The following is a 7560-nucleotide window of genomic DNA, read 5'->3' on the forward strand; positions in this document are numbered from 1 at the left end:
CGCGCGTCTGTGAAATTTGAAATGACAAATGCCTTTAAAAACAATGAATACGTGTTATCAGGGTCAAAGGTAGGTTGTGAAGAGGAAATGTGGGTTGAAACATCTGTATGTTTCCTCTGTCTCACTTGGAAATCGCTCGGCCCCCCGCTTGGCATGGAGTCCCCTCCCTCATTCCCAGCGTGGGTGACTCCCTGACGCCAGAGGCGGTGTGACCACCCCGAATCCTGTAACGTAAGGCCAAGTCCGCACGAGGTGTTTTGTCTGGTCCACCGGGAGCCCTTCTCTGTGCAGACTGAATCGTTCGCTCGCCCACATAGCCGGGAGTCCAGTTTCCTCGTCCAGCATCTCCCACTGGCAAGCTGGCCCCAGAGGAGTCCGGAGAAAACCGTTTCTTCTGCACGACTGTCCGTCCCAGCTCCTTGCTGCTCTGGTCCAGACAGCGGAGCGGGCGCCCCCGTGCCCCCTTCTTCACCCTGCAGACGCCGTGACAGGCAGCGCACCTTCCCGGTTGCCCTTTTTTCCCCATCAGGAGTGTGAAAATTTTCCTATAAAATCTACTCACTGAGCCTTTGAGAGGGCCACCCACATTTTAACATAATTTGAGTGTATTTACACAGAATTTTGCAACTTAAATATACCTGCTTTCTATCCAAAAAACCACTGTAAACTTTTAAAAAAGCTGTCTTCTTACATCTCTAACTATGGTAACACATAATGTGACGTGCTGGTAAATAAAATATGATGGGACAATTTCATCACCATGTAAAATCGGTACATTGTTTTTTGGGGAAACAGTTATCTAAAATGTTACTAGAAATAATAGCTTCATTGGAATATCATAGGACTCTTTTAAAGTGACAAGTTATGGGATCGTGGCGAGCCTTAATGCGCGGTGACTTGAGGGTCCACCGTGGAGACCTGTGCGCAGAGACCCCGATGTCTCAGTCCCAGGACACAGAAGAGAGACGGGACCAGGACGCCCACCCGAGGAGGTCCAGGCACGCTCTGTAGACACTGGCTGTCTCTAGAACCCAGGGAGAATCGGCTGAGAAATAAAGTATCAATGTGAGAGAAAGCAAAGTGGTGAAAATGGGCAAAACACACTTGTTTTGATTCACATAGAATACAGTGGAATTGAAAATAGGATATTTACTCCTGATACATGAAAGGCACGGATTTCCCTTTTTCTTTTTTGTTTTTTTTAAAGATTTCATTTATTTATTTTTAGAGAGGGAAGGGAGGGAGATAGAGAGATGGAGAGAGAAACATCAATGTGCGGTTGCTGGGGGCCGTGGCCTGCAACCCAGACATGTACCCTGACTGGGAATCGAACCTGCGACACTTTGGTTCTCAGCCCGCGCTCAATCCACTGAGCTACGCCAGCCAGGGCTAGATTTCCCTTCTTCCTTCTCCTGTTTTGCCTTTCTTTCGTGCTCATATGTAATGTAGAATTACTTAATTATCTATGAACTACTAATTCTCAACTACAGGACGCTTGTTATGGACTGAACTGTGCCTCTCTTCTAAATTCACAGATTGAAGCCCCACCCCCCAATGGGACTGTATTTGGTGATGGTGCTTCTAGGGAGGAAATCCAGGTTCAGTGAAATGCCCGATCTGAGAGGACTGCTGTGCCCATTAGAACAGACCTTGGAGAGAAGGAGTGCACGTCCTCTCTCTCTAAGGAGGACAGGCCGTGTGAGCAGAGGGTGGGGAGACGGCTTCCGCACCCAGCCCTTGGGTCCTCTCCCCGACCCAGCCACACTGCCACCCTGGTCTCACACTTCCAGTCTTCAGAGCTGTGACAAAATAATTTTCGCTGTTTAAGCCACCATATCAGTGGTGGGGGTTTGGCCTGCCAAAATGACGGAAACAACGCTCGCTTTGCCACACATCCCAGCGATGCAAGATGAGAAAAGTCGCTTTGAGTGAAAGCTATCATATTCGAGAAAATCCGATTTGAAATGCTTTTATGCAATGCACAATATGCGTATACATATTTATAACACAATATATACATGATTTAAAATAAGGTACATATCGAGCACCTTGTCTAAAACATATGTGGAGTCCCGGAGAAGTCGAGCTGCGGGAGAGCGTCACGCATGAGGCGAGGCGATGACCGAGGTGCCCTGGTCACCGCGCGCGAGAGGAAGAGCGTGCCTCACACCCGTGTGTCTTTCCAGGGACAGCTGGCAGCCGAGTGCTTTATGTCTCCTACACATAATGAAAACCAAGAAATAAAATCTGTTACAGTACAACAGAGGGGGGAGCTAATCGCACCTTTGGGTGTATTGTATATTCTGACCAAAAAAAAATTGCATGAAAAAATAGTCTCCCGAATACTTACTGAGCTTAATGAGTGTGGACATTATAAACCACGGGGGTAGCAAAACAACTGCGGAAAACAGAACGCTAGAGGGCTTAGTTACAAAGTAGTTTTCTTCTCAAACTGTGGAATAAAGGAGAGTGGTGATCGGTGTGTAGTTGTTTAGCCAATCACCCAACAGCGGCTTTATTTGTGCTTGAGAAGAAAGATTAAAACAATGAAACATGAACAAATTGTCATCACTGTTAAGAGATGATAAAAAGAAATATTGAGTTAATGAAAGGAAGTAACAGCACTGAATAATCAGAACACTTAATGTCTGAGTTTTATCAAAATTACATGAATTACACCCATAAGCTTCTTGTCTGTAATATTTGAAAGAAGCCATTTAAAAATACTGGACAATGTAGTGCTAGAAACATTTCCATATAGAAACATTAATATAGGTACTAGAAATCGTATAACTTTTAAAACAAAATATACTTTTACTTTAAGATGTTGGTTGTGCTGTTGTCTTGCCTAATTCATCTCTCTTTTGTTTGCAACTAATGCCGTGTCCCTCGGTGTTGGATGAAACAGTTCCGTTTACTTCAGGAAGTTATGCTCTGAGCTGCAGACCGATGTAGCACTGAAGAATGCGTCCTTGTTTACGCCTGGCAAAAATGCCACCCCAATTTTATGTCAATCCTTGTTGAAACGCAGAAATCACACTTTAGGGCCTTCCTACCGGTGTGGTCTCAAAGCAGAGGGAGCAAGTCCACACTGGCAGGAAGGTTTGTTTTTATCACTAGTGTTATGTAAAATGGGTGCCCAGGTTCCTTGGTCCGTGGCCTACTTCGCTCCCAAATCAAGGCCAGAAATGGATGGTCAAGTCCATCTCACAGCGTACCTCTCCGACCTACTCTTTGTCCTCCTTCTTCCATTTGTAGTAACTCACGTGACTAGGTTGGCCTACCCAAATTCTCCAGAAAAATCTTCCTATTTTAACATCAGCTAATTAATGAACTTAATTGTACCAGTAGCAGCATCTGCAATTCTAATGCATCAGAAACATTGTGTGTTGATGTGTTAGAGCTGCCATAACAAAGCACTGCACAGTTGGCAGACTGATCAACAGACACGTGTGTGTCTCACTGTTCGGGAGGCTAGAGGTCCAAGAAGAGGAGTCAACAGGTGGATTCCCTGGGAAGGAGATTTGTTCCGTGTCTTTCTCCAGCCTCCAGTGGCCGCAGGTGTTCTAGGGCTCGTAGACACTGTTCTAGTCCCCTCATGTCACCTTCACTCTCCACGTGTCCTTCTCTGTGCCCTTGTAATGGGGACACCGGTCCTATAGGATAAGGGCGTAACCGAATGTCCTCATCATAACCGGTAATCTGCAAAGAACCTATTTCCAAATAAGGCCGCCTTCACCGTCCTGTGAGTGAGGACTTCAACATCTTTGGGGGGAACACAATTCCCTAACACACATTCACAGGTGTAATATGGGGGGCTGGATGGAGATATTTTCGGAGGTGATTATTTTCCTCACGACAAGGGACTTTGGCTACCCAACGATATCTGTGATGGAGCAAATGAGGCAGTCCGGTAAAATGTGTGCGTCTCAGCTAGGCACTGTCTGGGTTCTCTGTTTCTTTTTGTGGAGTAAATGTGTCCTTATGTGTTCTGGCTTGGTTTCTTTGATGCTAAGGAGAATCGAAGGAGGCTTTAGTGTGTCGAGTTTGCTGTAGCATTTCAGGAGCTACGCTCTCCCCGAGCGAAGAGTAGAAATGGGATGGAAAACGTATGGCAGATTCCAGGAGAATGAATATCCGCGCACACCCGCAAAGACTCTGTTTCTGCGGCCGGTCCTGTGTTTCCTCAGGGGCCTGCTCTTGAAGGGTCCTGCTTTTATTGCACCAAGGCCGTCAATAGGCTAGCTTTTTGCCGGTTGCTTCTAGTTTGTTGACTAGTACAAATATAATAATATTTTAGTTCCGCTGTATATGTTAAGAAAACCATAATTATATTTTCTATACGAATTTCTAAATAGATTACAATATACAAGGGGAGTTGCTGGCATTGCTACCTCACTGCTTTTTGGCCTTAGAAATAATTTTATTGAAATGCAGCAAAACCTATTTGGTCATAGTGAGTCCCACCTCAGCAAATATAATTTTCTCTGTTTTTGAGATGGTAAAGTAGATTTGTAATTAATCTACTGTCCTCTTATCAAGACCAATAAAATTGAACAATAAAATATAATCTGATGGTGCTATTAGCAAAAAAATGAACTTTTGATCATCTGGTAGCAACTAAATCCTAAATTATTTTTCAACAGCTTTTAATGAGATGGAAGATAATTAGGGGTGTGACGCAGTGCTGCGGGTTCCAGGCTGAATGATTATTCTGTTTCCTCTGACAAATGAAGTCCTTCCCACATACTTGTGTCTTATTACTCACTCTGTTTCCTCCTGTTCTTACTGTCATCATTATAAATACCAAAAGCCTTGCTAACTGCTATTCAAATGCTTGAATGGTATTACTTTAGTGGTATAAAAAATTACTCCAGCAAAAACCAGTGTTATTCATTCACACGTGCATTAATTTAGTCTTTGATACATGACTCTGTGGCAGGCGCTGTACTAGCTCCAGGAGACAAAGTATAGACCAGGCGTAACCCAAACACACTGACAAAACATTGCACTTTGGTATGACAGAGCATGACAAAGGACAGACCAGCTACACAGGCAACAAGAGTAATTTCCGCCCTGGCGGGCATAGCTCAGTGGATTGAGCTCAGGCTGCCAACCAAAGCATCACAGGTTCGATTCCCAGTCAGGGCACATGCCTAGGTTGCAGGCCACGGCCCCCAGCAACTGCACATTGATGTTTCTCTCTCTCTCTCTTCCTCCCTCCCTTCCCTCTCTAAAAATAAATAAATAAAATCTTTTTAAAAAAAGAGTAATTTCCAAAAAGTGACAACAGTGTGTAGACATAAGAGAATGTGAAAAAAATGTGGATTATGAACAAAATAGATAGTCGAAATGTTTAAATTATAAAAGGCAGGGGAATCGAGAGAGCAGCATCAAATGGTGTGGAGAGCAGAAGCCAGAGAAATGCCAGGATCTGACGAGCACTGGTAATAAACACGAATACCCCAGAGTCATGGGAGTTCATTATCGCTTCAGAACTGTGAGTCCCAACTGCGCATATCTAATTTCTGCTCAGATACTTTGTGGTGATGTGTTAACATTTATATTTTGCCAGAAGAGACAGGTTAAAGGTGGAAACAAGCACGGCCCCCATCCATTTTTCAGGCGTAGTGGACAGCAAAATCCTGACCGAAAGTGCTCATCTCTGAATTAAACATTAGTTTTCCTTTACTTAAGTTACTAAAGTTTTTCCTTCAAATACCATTTTAATTGGATTAATTTCAGAATTATACAGAAAGTCTACACTCAAGTAAACTGGAAACCTCACATACGGTAGTCGTTGTGTTAGTAGAATGGGTATGATCTCATGATTATGTCTGTTGTCCAGAGAGGGGAAATGAGTATGGCTCGTCCAGCGCATAATCATTGCATTGCCACCAAATCAATCGTCTTGACCCCAATTATGTTCACTGTTTGCTGCTCCAACACTACTTTACAGTCATTTCAGCATGAATGTAGTTATTGATTGAACATTCTGGCCCCTTAATTATTTTACCTGCTTACTTTCTGGTGTCTGGCATCTCCTTAGGCAGGCAAAATTCTAGTTCTTACCAATAATCGTGCACTTCCAACACTTTAATTTCAAGTATCTCTTTTTCTTACTGCCATCTTATTTTTCACTTCCTGTCTCCTTCATCCTAGCAATTACCTCTTGCATCATCCCAGGACTTTGTTGTACTGAGTCAAAGACCATAACCTCCATGTGGGGACAAATGACCTCCGTGTTGTTCAAGGGCAGTCTTACCTCGTTGTCATCAAATGTACATAAAACATAGCAATGGAGGAGTAAATATTTGTTAAAAGAATGGATTAATAAATAGGTTTAACTTGTTCTTGAGAAGCTAGGAAGAACAGCAATCAAATAACATGGCACTTACTACACTTTCTTAAGTGGTTTTCTGGAATTTCACCGAACATCATATGGGTTAAGTCTACTGAGCGATGGTTAGGTTATTTCTACTGAGCAATCTCAGTAACACTAGTCCATCCTCAATGAGTCAACTCTGTAACTTCATTAGGCATACAGTCACGCATTAGCAAATACTTATTACTACTTTCCATAATTTGAATATCATGTGAGACAATGGGATACCAAGACACAGGGACTTGTAGCATCAAGGATCATGGTTTAATGTATGCAAAATGTATTCCTGTGAATAGATTATATTGTGATGCATATTAATACATATCTTTAAAATTTAGTGTAAAAATGTGCTTGTATTAAAAGGGAAAGGAGTCTTCATGGCTTCACATCAGGAGCAAATACTTCAATGGAGTTACTAAGCAGAGAAGAAATAAAGGATGAAGAAGCAGGAAGTAAAAAATCATAATGATCTATTGTACAATATATGATAAGCTCAGAAAAGATCAATCAGCTTAATATGTCCAGAGGCTAGGATGAAATTAAGGAAGTGTCAGTGAGACCATAAAGTGGGCATATTTTCAATAAGTCAAAGTGTTTTGATTTTGCCCAGTAATTATGGAAAACTATTACAGTTTTTCCTAAGATTGGTTAAGATCTTTCTTCATAAAATGGCAACTTGAGTGGCATGAGCACAGGGGTGAGAGTTGGAGATTTATCAGGCATTTAAAGAAAAAATTGCCTCTCTGTGTGCCAGATAAAGAATGATAATGGTCTCGACTAAAAGCATTTGTAGTGGAGAGAAAAACGTTCACTGAAGTACAATTTTGGGCACTTGTTAATATAACTTTAAGGGCATTTGTTGTAGATAAAGTATATACAGATCATCAATTGTCTCATTAAAAATTTGAATTTGTTTAATTCATTATTTGTTGAATAATGTTTTTAAAAACATTATAGAAATGTTTTTAAAAACGTAGGCAATGCTCATTCATTGCAATCACACTGCTTATGATGCCTGACTGTTTATGTATTCAAGGTAAGTGAAGGTGGACTGGTTTTCTTCAGGTTGCCAGAAATGTAATCCTTGCGTGATCATGCAAATCCCAATCCTAAGACCCAGAAATGTGGACAATGTATTACCCTGATCTCCGTGTTTTGTCTTGACATTGCATGCT

Source organism: Phyllostomus hastatus, unplaced genomic scaffold, assembly GCF_019186645.2.
Source record: "Phyllostomus hastatus isolate PE091 unplaced genomic scaffold, TTU_PhHast_1.1 phas_contig_80, whole genome shotgun sequence".
Lineage (NCBI taxonomy): Eukaryota > Metazoa > Chordata > Mammalia > Chiroptera > Phyllostomidae > Phyllostomus > Phyllostomus hastatus.